General features: G+C 39.9%; 1 long non-coding RNA gene across 1 annotated transcript in view; it reads right to left on the bottom strand.

The window, feature by feature from the left end:
• Positions 1-431: 431 nt before the first annotated feature.
• LOC120520616 overlaps positions 432-20123 on the bottom strand; it is a 30287-nt gene continuing 10595 nt past the window's right edge. The window contains exons 2-3 of the long non-coding RNA XR_005631884.1: positions 19631-19764; positions 432-450 (exon numbers count right to left, since the gene is read on the bottom strand). This is a non-coding gene — a long non-coding RNA (uncharacterized LOC120520616). The remainder of the gene's footprint in view (positions 451-19630; positions 19765-20123) is intronic.

The raw sequence follows: 20123 nt of genomic DNA, 5'->3' as shown, positions 1-20123 counted from the left end.
CTATTGTTACTCTGAATATTGGTTTGTCCTGCTATGCATCAGCACCCCACTAAGGACTGGTTCCTGCTTTGGATTCAATAATGTCAGGGTAGGTTGTGCCCACACAAATGTGAGGTGGAGAAGCAGGTTTTGAAAATGAATGAATCGTTATTTGTATGAAACATGAGCTCCTGTTAAACACAACTTGCAACTATCAGAATATTTTTCAAATTATAATTAGTTATTTTTTGGATATTCACTTTCTATGGTGAATTGAAATATCTAATATAGAACAAATAACTCATGCAGTCCTAGAAAAATATAGATTAGAGCTGGTTGTAAAATAACTAGTTGTGTATTTTAGTACATGTCTTTTTTATTACCTTGAAAATGCACTTCCTTTGGAAATTGTCCCAATGCCAGCTTCATGGATAATTCCATTTTGTGTGATAAAGTTTCATTCACTTCATCCTTTAACAGATAATAATAAGCATGCAGATATTTGTTACAATTTTGTGATTCATAAAATGCATTTGAATATGAATGCTTTTGCCTATTAATTATTTGTTGGCTGTATGTACTGTATTACTGTTAATAAATTGCTATTAGGCTCAAAATTAGCAAAGAAACATTACTGGTTTAAATCAACTCTGCTGTCAAGTGCATAGCATACATACATAGTACAGTGATATTTTCCCTTGCATGTCTACTGAGAAAAGTTGACAATATAAAGACACAGAATTACAAAAACAAGTTTACATAGCATGCAACACATTTATAGTAGTCTGTATATACTCGTATATACGCATATATATATATATATATATATATATATATATATATATATATATATATATATATATATATACGTTGTCACACACGTGCGCATGGGAGGCAGCTAAAGGGCTTGAGGGACGGCAGTTCTGAGACAGGCCAGGCTGTGGCAGAGTGCACTGACTCTTTTCTCACTTCCCTGTAGACCATCCCTGGGAGACTCCACCTGGCTCTCGTGACATCACTTCGGGACCGAACCAATGGAGACAGAACTACCGGCGCCGGCCCCCTGATGTCACGTCCGGGCCTGATCCAATGAGTAACGAACACGTGCCCGATTCCCATGACCTCACTTCCTGTCTTCCCCTTTAAAGCCTGCCCTTTTCCCCTTTCCCTCAGTCTTGTTTTGGACTCATTTGTATGCACATCAGTGCTGTTTATTGTGGTAAAAACGACTTTGCAGCCAACATACCAGAATATACGGGTGGCTGCCCCAAACCTTCTTGAGTATGTCTCAGCTTTGTGACAACATATATATATTTATATATATATATTTATATATATATATAGTGGAACAAGCCCCAGACACAGACAGGTAGACATGTTTAAGCACCACCACACGTTTATTTACAGTCCTATTATTTACAAGTATAAGTGCACAGAAAACCCCAAGACTCCCCAAAGTCCAGGCCTCACACTCAAATGACTCACTCCTTCAGGCCGCCTCCACTACTCTCCACCAAGCTCTGTCCTTCTCCTCACCCGACTCCGGCCTTGAATGAAGGGAGGCGGCCCCTTTAAAATCACCCGGATGTGCTCCAGGTGCTACCTGGCAATCTTCCACCGGCACTCCCAGAGTGGCGGAAGTGCAAGCGTATCCGGAAGCACTCGGATGTCCCCATCCTCTTCCCCAGGCACTTTTGGGTTTGGCGGAAATGCTGAGGTCCAGGGCTCTGTAGGAATGGGGGCGCCCCTGGTTATGACCACAGGCCCCTACAGGGCTGAGCTTCAAAGCTCTCTACCCGTGGTCCCCAAAGCAACCAGGGTGGTTACCCCTCGTGGTCTGGTACCACCTCCAGCCGCATTCCACAATATATATATATATATAATATAAAATCCCAAGCCTAAAAGTGCAACGATTTTGTGCTACGATTTTATATGACTTTTTATGTCACTTTTTGTCATGTTTTAAATTGGGCTTATTTTTAAACCTATATACAGTGGGATGCAAAAGTTTGGGCAACCTTGTTAATAGTCATTATTTTCCTGTATAAATCGTTGGTTGTTACGATAAAAATGTCAGTTAAATATATCATATAGGAGACACACACAGTGATATTTGAGAAGTGAAATGAAGTTTATTGGATTTACAGAAAGTGTGCAATAATTGTTCAAACAAAATCAGGCAGGTGCATAAATTTGGCCACCGTTGTCACTTTATTGATTCCAAAACTTTTAGAACTAATTATTGGAACTGAAATTGGCTTGGTAAGCTCAGTGACCCCTGACCTACATACACAGGTGAATCCTATAATGAGAAAGAGTATTTAAGGGGTCAATTGTAAGTTTCCCTCCTCCTTTAATTTTCTCTGAAGAGTAGCAACATGGGGGTCACAAAACAACTCTCAAATGACCTGAAGACAAAGATTGTTCACCATCATGGTTTAGGGAAGGATACAGAAAGCTGTCCCAGAGATTTAAGCTGTCTGTTTCCACAGTTAGGAACATATTGAGGAAATGGAAGACCACAGGCTCAGTTCAAGTTAAGGCTCGAGTTGGCAGACCAAGAAAGATTTGGATAGACAGAAGCGACGAATGGTGAGAACAGTCAGAGTCAACCCACAGACCAGAAAGACCTACAAAATCATCTTGCAGCAGATGGAGTCACTGTGCATCGTTCAACCATTGGCCGCACTTTACACAAGGAGATGCTGTATGCGAGAGTGATGCAGAGGAAGCCTTTTCTCCGCCCACAGCACAAACAGAGCCGCTTGAGGTATGCTCAAGCACATTTGGACAAACCAGCTTCATTTTGGAATAAGGTGCTGTGGACTGATGAAACTAAAATTGAGTTATTTGGGCATAACAAGGGGCGTTATGCATGGAGGAAAAAGAACACAGCATTCCAAGAAAAACACCTGCTACCTACAGTAAAATATGGTGGTGGTTCCATCATGCTGTGGGGCTGTGTGGCCAGTGCAGGGACTGGGAATCTTGTCAAAGTTGAGGGACGCATGGATTCCACTCAGTATCAGCAGATTCTGGAGACCAATGATCAGGAATCAGTGACAAAGCTGAAGCTGCGCCGGGGCTGGATCTTTCAACAAGACAACGACCCGAAACACTGCTCAAAATCCACTAAGGCATTCATGCAGAGGAACAAGTACAACGTTCTGGAATGGCCATCTCAGTCCCCAGACCTGAATATAATTGAAAATCTGAGGTGTGAGTTAAAGAGTTAAATGAACTAGAGATGTTTTGTAAAGAGGAATGGTCCAAAGTACCTTCAACCACAATCCAGACTCTCATTGGAACCTGCAGGAAGCGTTTAGAGGCTGTAATTTCTGCAAAAGGCGGATCTACTAAATATTGATTTCATTTCTTTTTTGTGGTGCCCAAATTTATGCCCCTGCCTGATTTTGTTTGAACAATTATTGCACACTTTCTGTAAATCCAATAAACTTCATTTCACTTCTCAAATATCACTGTGTGTCTCCTATATGATATATTTAACTGACATTTTTTATCGTAACAACCAACGATTTATACAGGAAAATAATGACTATTAACAAGGTTGCCCAAAATTTTGCATCCCACTGTACATATATATATATATATATATATATATATATATATATATATATATATATATATATATATATATATATATAATGTTTGGTATCATTCTTTTCAGAATTTATTGAACTTTAATGTGATGTTGTTAGATTTTCAGATTCTTATTCCGTTTTAAATTAAATACTAGAAAATTTCAAGAACTCATGTGCCGTGAGACAAGAGTTTGTGAAAAGAGATTTAACCACACCCAGGGCTGGAAATAAAAGACAGTTGCTATACAGGCTTTTAAATGTTCGAAGTGCCACACAGTGGCTGTTGCGGCAGCAGATCGAGCAAAGAGAAGGTAAAAAAACTGTTGTATCACCGCTTAAGAGGGGTTTGAGGAGCGACAGCGTCCCCTTGGGTGCGTTCAGCCCCTCTTTACAATGCAAGCGGCAGAGATGTGAAGTGGCTGGCATGTAGCGCAGAAAGGGGGTTGGCGGAGCGAGCAGGAGGTAAGCCCCTAGTCTACTATATAAAACTCTAAAGCCTGTGTGTCCAGTCTCTCTGAACATTCTTATTGGTCGGTTTAGCTTGATGTGATTGATCAGTTTGAGTTTAGTGATGTGGTGAAAGAGGAGGTGCAAGTGTTAGATGCACAAAGATTAGCAAAGGCATTTGAGCCACACAGAGAGAATCTCCTTCAAAGATGTCAAGTATAAAATCAAACAGAAAGCGAATAAGGTGTCTCACAAATAATGACAGAGTTTGAGAAGCAGGCTTTATGAGAACTTGCTCAAGAGATGAAGTGATGGTGAAGAAGTGATCACATACACGCAAATACTGAGGAAAGGCACTAAAGGTACTGTACATATACTGTAGAGCAAGAGATAACAAACATTTATTTATTATCATGGCTAGTAGGAAGTATATATTTATATACTTACATAGTCACATGCATGAGAATAGGAGACAGTTTAAGTGCTTGGATAATTTTACTATTCCTCCTGAAAGCCAGAGGGTGCAGTCGACTAATGCCTTCTCTCCTCCTCTCTCTGCAGATTGGAAGATTGATAGGCAATACAACTCTGACGTCACTTCCGGTTTCTGCCTGCCCTGACCTGCCTCTTCCTACCCAGGAACTTTGTCTCTAGAAAGCAACACCATCTTGAACCAGTCTGATGGAGACTCGCATCATTTCGACGTTTTTCATAGCTCTATTCCACATGGTTTATTTGAATATACAGGGTTGGCCTAGTGGTGCCTCAAAGATTTCTAATCTCTCTTTGTCTCATTATTACTATATATATATATATATATATATATATATATATACTAGCAAAATACCTGCACTTCGCAGCGGAGAAGTAGTGTGTTAAAGAAGTTATGAAAAAGAAAAGGAAACATTTTAAAAATAACGTAACATAATGCAATTGTTTTGTCACTGTTATAAGTGTTGCTGTCATCAAGGATTTGATTATCATTATTTCTTTCAATCAGGTTCGTATTTGGAGGATGTGTTGTGTTCAAGTTATATTCCGTGTTTGTCAACCGTTGTAAAGATAACAGGTTTCATTCATCAAGTGTTCACTACCCAAATCGTACTCGTGAATCAAACATGTTTAAGTCATTCCGGTATTAAGTTGTGGATTTGCCTGCAAATATTTAGTGGCAGCGTGTCTATGAACTTAATTTAAACTTAAGCTTTACACCTTGCTTTCCTATTGATATGTCTACAAAGGCTTGTTCAGATTCAGAGGGTTGTTCCTTTCTTATTGCATCAATAAACAGCTCGTCTTCCTCTTTATCTGAGACGTCACACACTGCATGCACGGGTTTACCTTTCCCAGTCCTGCAAAGTGAGTTCACGTGAGCAGCTCAGAGTACATGCATCGAAGGTTCTCAGCTGTCCTTGTGCTATCTCGTGCGATCTTGCAATGTCCACGGCTTTATTTAATGTTAGCTCAGATTCACTTAAACGTTTCTCTTGCACTTTTGCTGAGTTTGTGCCAAACACTATTCTATCCCTGACCATCTCATCTTTGTTTGCATAAGCACAGTCCTTCACCAGCAATTTTAACTCCGTTACAAAGTGATGAAAAGTCTTGTTTATACCCTGCGTCCTCTCATTAAACTTGTATCTCGCGAATATCGTATTCGTCTTAGGCATGACAAGCGCCAGCGCAGTGTGTCTATGAACCTAATTTAAAGTTAAGCTTTACACCTTGTTTTCCTATTCGTTTGCATAAGCACAGTCCTTCACAAACAATTTTAACTCCGTTACAGCAATTTTTACTTCGTTACAAAGTGATCAAAAGTCTCGTTTATACCCTGCGTCTTCTCATTTAAACTTGTATCTTGCGAATATCGTATTCGTCGTAGGCATGACAAACGCCAGCGGCAGCCTGTCTATGAACTTAATTTAAACTTAAGGTTTACACCGTGCTTTGTTTCCGCAGTAGCTGCACTTATGAATATGCTTGTATGCGTCACTCGCTTCATATTCTTTTGCTGCCTTCTCAATTGTGTAATGCTTTTTTTGAACAGGTTTCATTCATCGAAGTGATCACTACCGAAATCGGTATTCATGAATCGAAGATGTTTAACAGGCATTCCGTATTAAGTTGTGGATTTGCCTGCGAATATTTAGCAGCAGCGTGTGTGGTATAAGCGGGTCCGCGGCTTCGAAAAAAGTCAGGTTTGTTTAAATCTGTATAGCCGTGTCGCTCTCTGTGGTAGCGATTGCACAGTTAATGGGAGTTAATGGGGTGATTGAGCGAGTGCACCTGCACGTGAGGGTGCAGTCGTTCTTGTTTGCCTCATTGGCTTCCTGCGGTGTGTAATTAAGACGATGTGCTCACGGAGGCAGAGAGGGATATGTGTATATATATAAACGGGGTAGACCAGAGTGGGGAGAAAAATCGTGGAAAAAGAAGATAAATCGAAGAGATCATGGAAAAAGAGAGACTAGCGTGATTAACCTCTGATTATAAAGGATTTATTTATTGATGGTTTTAGCCCCACTGGAACTTTTATGGATTTATTTATTGAACTTTGACTTTGCACTTTTGCACTTTTTGAGTTGATGATTTTTTTTAAATAAAAGCACTTTATGGAATATCCTGGCCTTGAGAGATTTGTCCTATGTGTCAGCTCATCTCGGTGACATTATCGACGGTGTTGGGTTCAAGGGCTCCTGAACAGCAATAGGAGCATGGAGTCGAACCCACATCGTCACAGCGTGTCTATGAACGTAATTTAAACTTAAGCTTTACACCTTGCTTTCCTATTGATATGTGTACAAAGGCTTGTTCACCGTCAGAGGTTGTTCATTTCCTACTCCATCAATAAGCAGCTGGGTTAAGACCTTAACAGCTTACAGAAAGTAGGCATTTAAGGTCACAGTTCTAAAACGCAGGACACTAAAGAGACTTGTCTACCGACTGTGAAAAACACCCAAAGAAAGATGCCCAGGGTCCCTGCTCATCTGCGTGAGAACGCATTAGGCATGCTGCAGGGAGGCATGAGGACTGCTGATGTGGCTAGGGCAATAAATTGCCATGTCCGCACTGTGAGACGCCTAAGACAGCTACAGGAGACAGGAAGGACAGCTGATCATCCTTGCAGTGGAAGAGCCGGATCTCAATCCCATTGAGCACGTCTGGGACCTGTTGGATCGCAGGGTGAGGGCTAGGGCCATTCCCCCCAGAAATGTCCAGGAACTTTGAGGTGCCTTGGTGGAAGAGTGGGGTAACATCTCACAGCAAGAACTGACAAATCTGGTCCAGTCCATGAGGAGGAGATGCACTGCAGTACTTCAAGCAGCTGGTGGCCACACCAGATACTGACTGGTACTTTTTATTTTGAGCCTCCCTTTATTCAGGGACACATTGTGAAACATTTTTAGTTTATGTTTTATGGTGTTGACTCTTTTTAGTGTTCATACAAATATTTACACATTACGTTTACTGAAAGTAAAACAGTTGAAAGTCAGAGGACGTTTCTTTTTTGCTGAGTATATATACACACACATACATACATCCATATACAAATATATACGCATACATCCATATATATATATATATATATATACACACACATACATACATCCATATACAAATATATACGCATACATCCATATATATATATTGTGGCGGGCGGCGCCCGATGCCGGTTTACCCTGTGTGGTCTTTGGCGGGGATGGAGCCCGGCCGGGACGCTTGAAGACCGGAGGAGGGCGTGTGCCTCCTCCAGACTGAGTGGGCGTCCGTCCTGGTTAGACAGGGGCCTCGGGTACAGGGCTTGGAAGCCCAGCCCTGTAGGGACCCGTTGCCCCTGCCAGGCGCCTGGTGCCTAATTATCCGGGGAGCCCGGCACTTCCGCCACACCAGGAAGTGCCGGGGAAGACTTTAGTGTGGCCGGAGAGCTGCCAGGAAAGCAGCCGACACTTCCGCCACGCTGGGGCGTGGCTAAGGAGAAGAGGGCGGAAACACCTGGGGCTCATCCGGGGCATTATTTAAGACGCCTCCCTCCAGTCATTTGGTGGATGTCGGGTGGAAGTGGACAGAGCTGAGAGAGGACAGGAGGCGGCCAGGACAAAGGCACAGAGACTGTGGGCCCTGGACTTTTGGGGATTCAGTGCGAGACACTGGGGTTTCGTGAGTGCACGTGACTTTGTATATTATATATATATTGTAAATAAAAGTGTGTGGAGCAAAATATGTCGTCCGTCTGTCTGTGCTGGGGTCAGTTCACAATATATATATATATATATATATATATATATATATATATATATATATATATATATATATATATATATATATATATATATATATATATATATACACACACACACATACATACACACTTCTTTTTGTTTCTGCCATGTATATTGTTGAGGGATTTTATGATACATTATATGCTTTTGCATTTACATCTGTTTTATTAAGGTCAAAATAAGCCATTAATTTTGTATTTCTATTTTTCTCTACCATTAAAGCTTCTGCTTCTTCGTCCTCTTTAAATCAAATCATATTCTGACCTGGTAAATGAATCATTAATAATTCAACAGAATGACAACTTTGACCATGCATTGGCAATTCCATTAAATGCCACCCACTACCCGTATCGAGTATCTAAATATGCTTAAATTTCGTCCTGAGACTGTTCTTTGGATAAAGTTGCACATACTCTATCGTGCCCTTTATGAATGTACTTATAGATGTACTTAATACTCATTTTCAATGCACAATACTACGACATTAATATGACAATCGAATCTTTTGAGCAAATACAGGTTATATGGTACAATCATTGAATTATCGATCTTCACAATTTTACCATCTTTCTTTCCATGGTAAGTGTGTTGTTTGTGACGATTATTTCTTCAGCGATAATCAGGAAAGCCAGCCTCAGTCATAACTGTTGATTGAACTGATTGAAATTTCTTTTAACACTTTTTCTCTTTTGAGTCCTAGCATACTGACTCTTTTAAATGTGGTCCGTGAGACATGTGTTTAATGACTTTGTACCAAAATTCAGGATAGTTTTCTCTGTTTGAACTTTCAGCACAGACAAACCAATCTACATCATCAGCAGTTTATAATTTATTTTGCAAAGTAACCAATAAATGCATGTGAGGTAAACCCTGTTTTTGAAATTCGATTGTGTAAATGTATTCTCTGATTTGACGAACGCCGTTTGATTCTGCTTTGTATCGATTTTCCGTGATCATATATATACATTGACTGAATTGTGCTTCCTTCAAAATTAAACTTATAGCTTTAATTGTTGCGGGACCACAGATTCTCATAGCGTATGGTCATCCTTCTTTTAACAGTAATTCAGCTGGTGGGAGTCCGGACGGTGTTAACGCTTGTAGATATTCGGCGGAATATTGTAAGTTGATGTTTTCATCTTCCGGGGCCTCATGTATAGCGCCGTGTAGAACTCGCACTATAACATGGTGTAAGCACAAAAGCCGAAATGTGCTTACGCACAGAAAAATCCAGATGCAGGAATCTGTGCGTACTCCAACTTCCACGTTCTTCTGCTACATAAATCCCGATCAGCGTGAAAAGTAACGCTCGTGCACGCTTTATGTAATGCCCCAACTCCTCCCAGAATTATGCCTCTTTGAATATGCAAATCAATATAAATCGCCCTTAAGCGCAGCCTTCTGTGAAAAGACAATGGGAAAAGCACGGGGAAAATATAAGAATTTCAGCGAATACCAAGTGGAGGCAAAGGAAAAACATACTATTTGTTCAAATAAACCGTGGTATAATCAACAAAAGGAAGTTGATCGAGTGACATAGCGTGTTGGAGAAACTTGAAAGCTCACATTCACAAAATCGCACAGTGCGGAAATAAAAAGAAGTCACATATCAAAGTCGCCGTGAAAAGCCGAGTTGTAGCCCAGTGTCTGAGTGTCATATGAAAGCTTATTAGGTACAGAGAAAAAGGCACACAGTGGGGAAAAAGCACGAAATGTCAACTTCAATCTCGAAATTTCCACTTTAATCACGTAGTTTATTTTGTCATTAAAGTAGAACATCATAAACTTCATCTTAAAATCGTTTAATTAACCAGTTTCTCAAATCACATCGTAATTAAAGTAGCACATTAAATGCTTTGTTTTGTATTTGATCTTCTATGTGCTCTATGTGTGTGAATCACTACTTGCTTCTTAAACCGGCTCTCTTCCTCCAACTGGACACAGAATCCATTACATTCGTGATATTACAGCTCTCTGAATAACTAAAATACTGAGATGTATACATGATATCATTTTTATTATGATAGAGTTAAAGCACGCTTTTAAACATGTGTTTCACTTCGATGAAATAATTTATTGCAGCAGTACTCAGGGGCTGCTCTAGGCTTGTGGTGGCACTGGGCAGAGGAAGAATCGGTGGCTCCTTCGCCCCCATCAGTAAGGTAGCTTATGCACGTGGATGGCCACGTCCGTTGCAGACACTGCATAGCCGCCTCGTGCTCATGACACAAGCATTTAACTTTTGCCGAAATTTGTCGCTGCGTTTTAGCTGTGTTGTTATTTTCTCTTTCTGTTTTATATTCAATATATATTGCCGTAGCCGCCACTGCAGTCAGTGCTTTTCTTTCCCCAAAGTAACCGATCGCCATACAATCAGCTCTGTAATGGAAGTTAAGCCATCTGTAAGCTTAGCGCCGATTCTTCAAAACGTTTAAAGAACATTGAAATATCTTCGTAGTACATGTTTAATTATTCTATCCTTAACGATACTCCCAGTGAAGAATATAGATTATTTAAATGAAGTTAAAGTTTTATCTGTATAATTTAATAAATATTTTGCTGCATTTCACCTTAAAATGATATCGTCATCATATGTAAACGCGCTTTATAAAGTGGCTCAGGTTGTGAGATATTATAACTGTAGTGCAAGTTTACAGTGGGGTGATTGTACTTATAAGTACAAACAGTTCTACAAGGAGCAATTGATTGAGTGCATTTAAAGTTCTTGGGATGAAACTGTTTCTGAACCGCGAGGTCCATACAGGAAAGGCTTTGAAACGTTTTGCAGTGGCTGAGACAGCATGTCCATGAAACTGTATACCGATAATTCTCTTTCGATCAGCTGCTGCTGTGATTCACACTCAGATACAGTGATATAAATACTCCGAGTGGTGCAGTGAGAGAAATATGGAAAAAGATGATCCGCTGTGGCAACTCCTAACAGGAGGAGCTGAAAGAAGAAGAAGAAGAAGGAGAAGTGAGAGTAACAACGCTAAAGCAGTTATGGTATTTGGAATACTATGGTTGTTTCCTGGACCATTATATTGTTACAAGTTAATTACAATCAGATGCATTACACTAATAAACAATATGCGGTTAGTTTCAGTGTATTTATAAAGCCGCGTCAGGAAAATAAGGAGTAACCACACAGGAACAGTAGCACTGCTTTGGCGTTGGGTGCCGCCAGTCTGCAAAACCGAGCGGAGAACTTGCGCACGACAAGCCATGAGGTACCGTGGAAAAGTGCGTGGCTTTACGGCAAGTGTAGGTTTTATACATCGCGATTTGAACGTGGAAAGTTCTTACGCAACATTTCTGTGCGTCGCACCGCTTATACATGAGGCCCCTGGACTATCAGCACCAACTGCTTCAGCATAATCTATTGATATGCATTTAACCAATTTGCCATGTAATCGTTCAACAATTATCGTGTTAATTCTTTTGACTTCATCGTTTCTTGTATGGTCCTGAATCGTAAATCTACGTTTTGAGCATTGAATGATGCTAACGCTAAAAGATTATTATAGACTCGGTTATTTTGCCTGTAGTGTTTGTGGATTTCACTTTCACCAAAGAACAAATCTTTTAATTCACGCGGTTACGCCTCTTCATTGGGAGGCAACACTACTTTTCCCTGATGGCAACAGGAATTAGCGATCTACAAGTCTCCGACTTAAACTTTAAAGCCTACAATATCTACATACTTCTGACATATCACCTATATCCATACATTCAATCTCTTTTTTCTGTTCCATTATTTCACCGAGTAATAATTTCCATTTTTTTTTGCTAATGCAATCTTTATTTTTTTTGATAGTTTCAATTTTCCTACTTTCATATTCTTTAACTTGCTCTGCCTGTGTATTTGCCAACGTTTTGAACTTCATTATGAAGTCATATTTCTGACAGATTTGAGCTAATGAAGCTTTTCAATTCCACTTGTTCCGGCTGACTATTACTTTCCTATTATTCTGAATTTGCACATTGATTATTATTGTTCTCTTTGCATCCTATTTTGCCTTCTTTTCTCTTCAACACTTTCGTGTCTCTTTCTTCTTCGCTTAGTCATTCATGTGCCATCTAGAATGTATAACAATTTTAAGAGCTGGGAGCACATAAAGTGTGTCTGCTATAAGCATGTAGCACCCTCTGCTTTTACTGAAGGCGCTTACCTTAGGTCAGTTTGTTTCCTTCTTTTTTTATTTCATTACTAACTTTAAATATAACCTTTTACCCTAGCATTCTCAGCACAACTGTTTTAAGGAACAAACCTGTGTTACTAATGTAAATAATTAATATGCAACGTATAAAAACTATTACTCTATTACAAACAAAATATTTTAACTAATTAGCTAATGTAATTTACATAACTCTACCATTAATTGCACAAGTTTTACTAGACCCCACAAAGGATACTATAACCACCTGCCAACATGATTTCCCCTTTATGCCTTATATGGCTTAGCCAAGCATTAAAAAGAAAACCACCAAAGTTCAATGGTTTAGTTTAAATACATTAACTATTTACATATATTCATCACACATCCTCCCTGTGTGGAGTTTGCCTGTTCTCCCGTGTCTGAGTGGGTTTCCTCCGGCGCTCTGGTTTCCTCCCACAATCCAAAGACATGCAGGTTAGGTGGATTGGCGATTCTAAATTGGCCCTAGTGTGTGCTTGGTGTGTGTTTGTGTGTGTCCTGCGGTGGGTTGGCACCCTGCCCAGGATTGGTTCCTGCCTTGTGCCCTATGTTGGCTGGGATTGGCTCTGGCAGACCCCGTGACCCTGTGTTCGATTCAGCGGGTTAGTAAATGGATGGACATCCATACAAAAGTATAAACTTAAAAATCCAAGAAATCTATTTCAGTGTTGAACCAGCAGTCCTTTCTTTGAAAGAAAAAAAATCAATAAACAAGAACAATCCCTTATAAAACCATGCCAGCAAACTAAAATAAAAGGAACCAAACAAAGTCAGGTAAAGGTACCACACATAAGCGTTGCAGACCTGGTACTTGAAGGTGATTGCGGCGTTAAATTGCGACTGCCTCTTATGCTGTAATAGAGCAGATGGGTCTCATTTCCTTTTTCTAGCAGATGCGCTGACTTTCATAGCGAGTATCAAATCTCAGTGATAGTTGGTCAGCTGCAACAACATCCGATATCGGCAATGTACTCCAATGCTTCCAATGCTTTCACAGACAGCTCACCAGTTTGGCGTTCTCGACCAGTCCTTTTTTTAATTCCTCACTGAAATTTACAATCAACCGCTTTTCTAACAACTTTTCCACTCTTCCCTTCATCAGTCTCTCTCCTCCTGACCTCTGACCCCCACCCTTTGCTCCTCTCCAAATCAATAAAATAATTTAACATAAATACCAGCATTTACTTTTTATATTTAAAACCTTATAAATATAATTACATAACTTTTAACAACGTGCAATAAATTTAACTGTACTAATCAAAATTTATATTACACCATTGCTATTACCACCTCATAACTTGAGTTTTAAAGGGCTACAAGCATTCCAACAACTGCGAGGTTAAATGTCTGTGAACTTGTTTTAAATTGTTTGTAAGTAGGGCGTGGCGTGCAAAAGTCACCGTCTCATGGGTCTTGCTTCCTAAGGTTGTAATGTCTAGACTGCGTGTGACATCAAAGTGTCTCTCGAGATGATCACATCACGACCCAAGATTTTTTATATAATAGATTGATATATATATATATATATATATATATATATATATATATATATATATATATACAGGTATATATATATATATATACAGGTGCTGGTCATAAAATTAGAATATCATGACAAAGTTGATTTATTTCAGTAATTCCATTCAAAAAGTGAAACTTGTATATTAGATTCATTCATTACACACAGACTGATGTATTTCAAATGTTTATTTCTTTTAATTTTGATGATTATAACTGACAACTAATGAAAGTCCCAAATTCAGTATCTCGGAAAATTAGAATATTGTGAGAAGGTTCAATATTGAAGACACCTGGTGCCACACTCTAATCAGCTAATTAACTCAAAACACCTGCAAAAGCCTTTAAATGGTCTCTCAGTCTAGTTCTGTAGGCTACACAATCATGGGGAAGACTGCTGACTTGACAGTTGTCCAAAAGACGACCATTGACACCTTGCACAAGGAGGGCAAGACACAAAAGGTCATTGCTAAAGAGGCTGGCTGTTCACAGAGCTCTGTGTCCAAGCACATTAATAGAGAGGCGAAGGGAAGGACAAGATGTGGTAGAAAAAGTGTACAAGCAATAGGGATAACCGCACCCTGGAGAGATTGTGAAACAAAACCCATTAAAACCATGGGGGAGATTCACAAAGAGTGGACTGCAGCTGGAGTCAGTGCTTCAAGAACCACCATGCACAGACGTATGCAAGACATGGGTTTCAGCTGTCGCATTCCTTGTGTCAAGCCACTCTTGAACAAGAGACAGTGTCAGAAGCGTCTCGCCTGGGCTAAAGGACTGGACTGCTGCTGAGTGGTCCAAAGTTATGTTCTCTGATGAAAGTAAATTTTGCATTTCCTTTGGAAATCAAGGTCCCAGAGTCTGGAGGAAGAGAGGAGAGGCACAGAATCCACGTTGCTTGAGGTCCAGTGTAAAGTTTCCACAGTCAGTGATGGTTTGGGGTGCCATGTCATCTGCTGGTGTTGGTCCATTGTGTTTTCTGAGGTCCAAGGTCAACGCAGCCGTCTACCAGGAAGTTTTAGAGCACTTCATGCTTCCTGCTGCTGACAAACTTTATGGAGATGCAGATTTCATTTTCCACACAGTGCCAAAGCTACCAGTACCTGGTTTAAGGACCATGGTATCCCTGTTCTTGATTGGCCAGCAAACTCGCCTGACCTTAACCCCATAGAAAATCTATGGGGTATTGTGAAGAGGAAGATGCAATACACCAGACCCAACAATTCAGAAGAGCTGAAGGCCACTATCAGAGCAACATGGGCTCTCATAACACCTGAGCAGTGCCACAGACTGATCGACTCCATGCCACGCCACATTGCTGCAGTAATCCAGGCCAAAGGAGCCCCAACTAAATATTGAGTGCTGTACATGCTCATACTTTTCATGTTCATACCTTTCAGTTGGCCAACATTTCTAAAAATCCTTTTTTTGCATTGGTCTTAATTGATATTCTAATTTTCCGAGATACTGAATTTGGGACTTTCATTAGTTGTCAGTTATAATCATCAAAATTAAAAGAAATAAACATTTGAAATACATCAGTCTGTGTGTAATGAATGAATCTAATATATAAGTTTCACTTTTTGAATGGAATTACTGAAATAAATCAACTTTGTCATGATATTCTAATTTTATGACCAGCACCTGTATATATATATATATATATAAATATATATAGTGATGAACTGCAGGCAGCTCAACCCGGTCAGGACACCCAAAGGATGGAAAGATGGGTGAAGTCAGCTACTTTGGGACACTGCCTCCCCAGGATGCTATATGGTGGTTTCCCTGCAGCATAGCAGTATCCCAGATTCCCAAAGACACCATGGAATCTAGAGTTCAGCTTCACAGCCCTGCTGGGTACCGTGGGTGCCACCAGGAGTTGCTGCAGGCGACCAGGGAGTTATTACTTTCTACATAGCCTGGAAATTCTCCAAAGTCACGGGAACAGAAGTCCCATAGTACTTCTGGGCTGACGAAAATTGCAAGTTCTCCATCTGACCGGATGGACTGTAAACGCAACAAGCGAGCCAGAGTCGGGGGTAGTAGACAACGCTTGCTGGGAGGTGTTGAAGATAGAGAGAGAGAATTGTGCCTGATACTTATTGTATTTACTTGCTTTTGTATGGTGGCTGTAGTGCTTAGGGCACTGTTAATAAGAAGAACAAGAATTAAAATACTTCTTGGTACTTTTACCTGCTGTCCTGAGAGTTTGTCTGTCGAATTAGAGGAGTGACAGCGCCCTACTGTCAGTATATATATATATATATATATATATATATATATATATATATATATATAAAAATTCTTTTCATGTTTTAAACGGAAATTACGTATGACCATGCGAAACGGAAATTACACGTGGCCACAAAACATATTATAATACGGAACTAATCACTTTGTTTGTGGACGCCATTTTATATCGTCTTTATGAATTGTTATTATTTGTGTGACAGTTACTTTACTGATATTGAAAAAGTAAACACAAACACGCCATCTATCCCATAGAAGTGCACCCGCTTCGCTCTCTCCCAGCCCTCCTCTTTGGACTCCAGCTGAGCCGTTCACCACCAGGGGCGTTCTGACAGAGAAGTTTTATTTATTTGTCCACGTGACTGTCGCAGAAACTGCCACATTATATTTTTTTAATTGGCAGTACTTGATAGTAGAAGAAATGAGGAAAACAGCTTTGCATCCTTCTACTTTTAACTGTGCTGAGCTGTAAACAATGTGAAGACGACACCGCCTTCAGCAGCGAGGGTCGTGAGAACAAAGTGGGCGCCGGGCGTGGCATGTCGGGCTGCTCTGCCAGGTTGAGAGCTGCAGTTTCAGGCGGCGTCCTCTTCTTGCACTGTTTGTGACACTCGAGTGCCCCACCGCTCCTGGGAGAGTGGAAATCATTGCGACTTTACTTGCGACACTGACTTTATATATTCAAGTTTTGACTTTATATATTCTAACTCTGACTTTCTATATTCAGGAGTGACTTTATATATTCCAACGCTGACTTTATATATTCAGGAATTACTTTATATATTCAGGAATGACTTTATATATTTAAGTTTTGACTTTATTTGTTCAGGAATGACTTTATATATTCCGACGCTGACTTTATATATTATATCTGAAAATCATTATAATTGCCTTTTTGGGCAAAGGTGAAGGGCTTAAGCATTCCACTCTTATAGTGCTCCTGTGTAGTATAATTATCTCCTGTACCGTCATCAGTCCACACCTTGAACCTGTCGCAGTCATTCAATACATAAGACACAATGTTCCTACAGATATCAAGAGTGAGCCTGATATGGCCGTGCAATATGTAACACAGAGAATGGAAAAGGCAGGCGTCACCTCCAGGCATAGAAACCACTCGGTAAGTGACAGTTCTTTGATCGATGGTGATCACCTCGATAGACATGTTAATGGGGGTACGGTTGGAACGATAAAGGAAATGGGTACCTGAACAATGTAAACTAAGTCTAAAATACCTATACAATAACTATAATCATAATAAACGAACAATAAAACAGCGGAGAAGCCATGGAATTAAATAAAAAGACTGCAGTTATCAGCAGGGGAGACGTTAATACGCGACGGACAGCCTTATATAGGCAGGCAGCCAACAACGTGGGAGCGTAAGGATGGGGGACCCAATGTCACCTCACACAGCGACCGAGCTGCAGGCTATGGACGATATAAATGTACGTAAGTAGGATTCAGTTAGCGTTGGGAACCCGCGTACCAAATTTCTTGAAGATGGGCCCATAGGTAACAAAGACCGTTGGAAAGTTCAATATGGTGGCCGATAGTGGCATCATACCACCGAAATAAGTACGTACATCGGTTTCGGTTAGCGCAGGGAAGTCGCCTACCAAATTTCGTGAGGATGGGGCCATAAATAAGAAAGTTTAACATGGCAGAATGTTGTCAACCGTTATGACCGTTACGCGTAGAATTTCTAAATGAAACCTGCTTAACTTTTGTAAGTAAGCTGTAAGGAATGAGCCTGCCAAATTTCAGCCTTCTACCTACACGTGAAGTTGGAGAATTAGTGATGTTGGAAAGTTCAATATGGCGGCTGACATTGGCGTCATACTACCAAAATAAGTATGTACATCAGTTTTGGTTAGCGCAGGGAAGCCACCAAATTTCGTGAAGATGGGGTCATAAATAAGAAAGTTTAACATGGCGGACATTGTCGACCATTATGACTGTTACGCAGTAGAATTTCGAAATGAAACCTGCTTAACTTTTGTAAGTAAGCTGTAAGGAATAAGCCTGCCAAATTTCAGCCTTCTACCTACATGGGAATTTGGAGAATTAGTGATGAGTGAGTCAGTGAGGGCAACAAAGACCGTTGGAAAGTTCAATATGGCCCGACAATGGCGTCATACCACTGAAATAAGTATCGTATATCGGTTTGGTTAGCGCGGGAAGTCGCCTACCAAATTTTGTGAAGAAGGGGCCATAAATAAGAAAGTTTAACATGGCGCAGACCATTATGACCGTTAAGCGTAGAATTTCGAAATTAAACCTGCTTAATTTTTGTAAGTAACCTGTAAGGAATGAGCCTGCCAAATTTCAGCCTTCTACCTACACGTGAAGTTGGAGAATTAGTGATGAGTGAGTGAGTGAGTCAGTCAGTCAGTCAGTCAGTCAGTCAATCAATCAGTGAGTCAGTGAGGGCTTTGCCTTTTATTAGTATAGAGAATATCATTGAAAATCTATGGGTTGATTTGATGCAGGCTGTCCATGCTCGGCAGCCATCAATTTTAATTGAACTGGAGAGATTTTGCATGGAAGAATGGTCAAAAAATATCTCCATCCAGTATCCAGACACTCATCAAAGGCTATAGGAGGCATATAGAGGCTGTTATATTTGCAAAAGGAGGCTCAACTAAGTATTGATGTAATATCTCTGTTGGGTGCCAAAATTTATGCAAATTTATGCATCTGTCTAATTTTGTTATAATGCATATTGCATGTTTTCTGTTAATCCAATAAACTTAATGTCACTGCTGAAATACTACTGTTTGCATAAGGCATGCCATGTATTAAAAAGAAATTACTACTTTGAAAGTTCAGCCAATGATAAACAAAAATCCAAAGAATTAAGAGGGGGCTCCCAAACTTTTGATGTCATATGACTGTATCTGTGGGTTGGTTGTGGCAATATGCAAACTTGAAATGACCATGACTGTCTGGAATATTCTGTTTAATGTGTTCTGTTTAAATAGTTATTCAGTCTGCCCCCTTTTTTTTTTGAAGCATGAGGATAATTAATGACCTTTTTAACCAGGCATTGACCACAGATTCCCTCAATGAAATATTAATTATTCACTGAAGATGTCACCTAATTAGTCACTACAAGTTTTAAAACATATCCTGAAATTTCATCATGATGCCTTAGGGATATTAGTTCATTTAATTCTTTCTAAAATGAAACTACATTAGAGTTTAGTTTGTACTCTATTAGCACCTCTAATCCCTGACAGAGTTTGTACGAATTAATAGAGATGCTACTGTACATTCAGCCTCTAGTTTACACTCATACTGTTGCTTAGCAAATAGATTATTTTTCTAAGTATTTTGTCATTTTACTCACCTTTAGTTTAGTAAACTCAGTTAGCACATTGTGCATGGCCTCTTTGAACATGTAGCCTTGGGTTTGTTTCACTTCATCTTCAATCATCATTCTAAATTTTTGAATGCAGTTTATGCCTTTCTCATTGCTGGCTTCTAAAAGAAAGGTGCAGGACAAATTATTTTTTCATACAAAAGTAAGAGGAATATGTTTTTAGGAACTTTTTTGAAGTGCTATAATCCATATCCATCCATCTTATCTAACACAGTCTTGGTTGCTGCAGCCCTAGACAAACAAATAAACATACTGGTAAGTAGAAATCAGTCCTGAAGATGATACCATTTTATAGCATCGGACACAGTTGCCGAAAATACCCAGAATAGTCAGAAACACAGACCAACAACACGCCATAAGATGTTTATAATGATCGGTCTATGTCTTCAGTTTGTGGCAGGAAACACAAATTAACTTGTAAGGTCAATAAAATGCATTATAAATGCATATATTTATCCAT

The sequence above is a fragment of the Polypterus senegalus genome, unplaced genomic scaffold, assembly GCF_016835505.1.
Source record: "Polypterus senegalus isolate Bchr_013 unplaced genomic scaffold, ASM1683550v1 scaffold_5446, whole genome shotgun sequence".
Classification (NCBI taxonomy): Eukaryota; Metazoa; Chordata; class Cladistia; order Polypteriformes; family Polypteridae; genus Polypterus; species Polypterus senegalus.
Note: the sequence above shows the minus strand (reverse complement) of the source record. Positions and strands in the feature narration are given on the sequence as shown.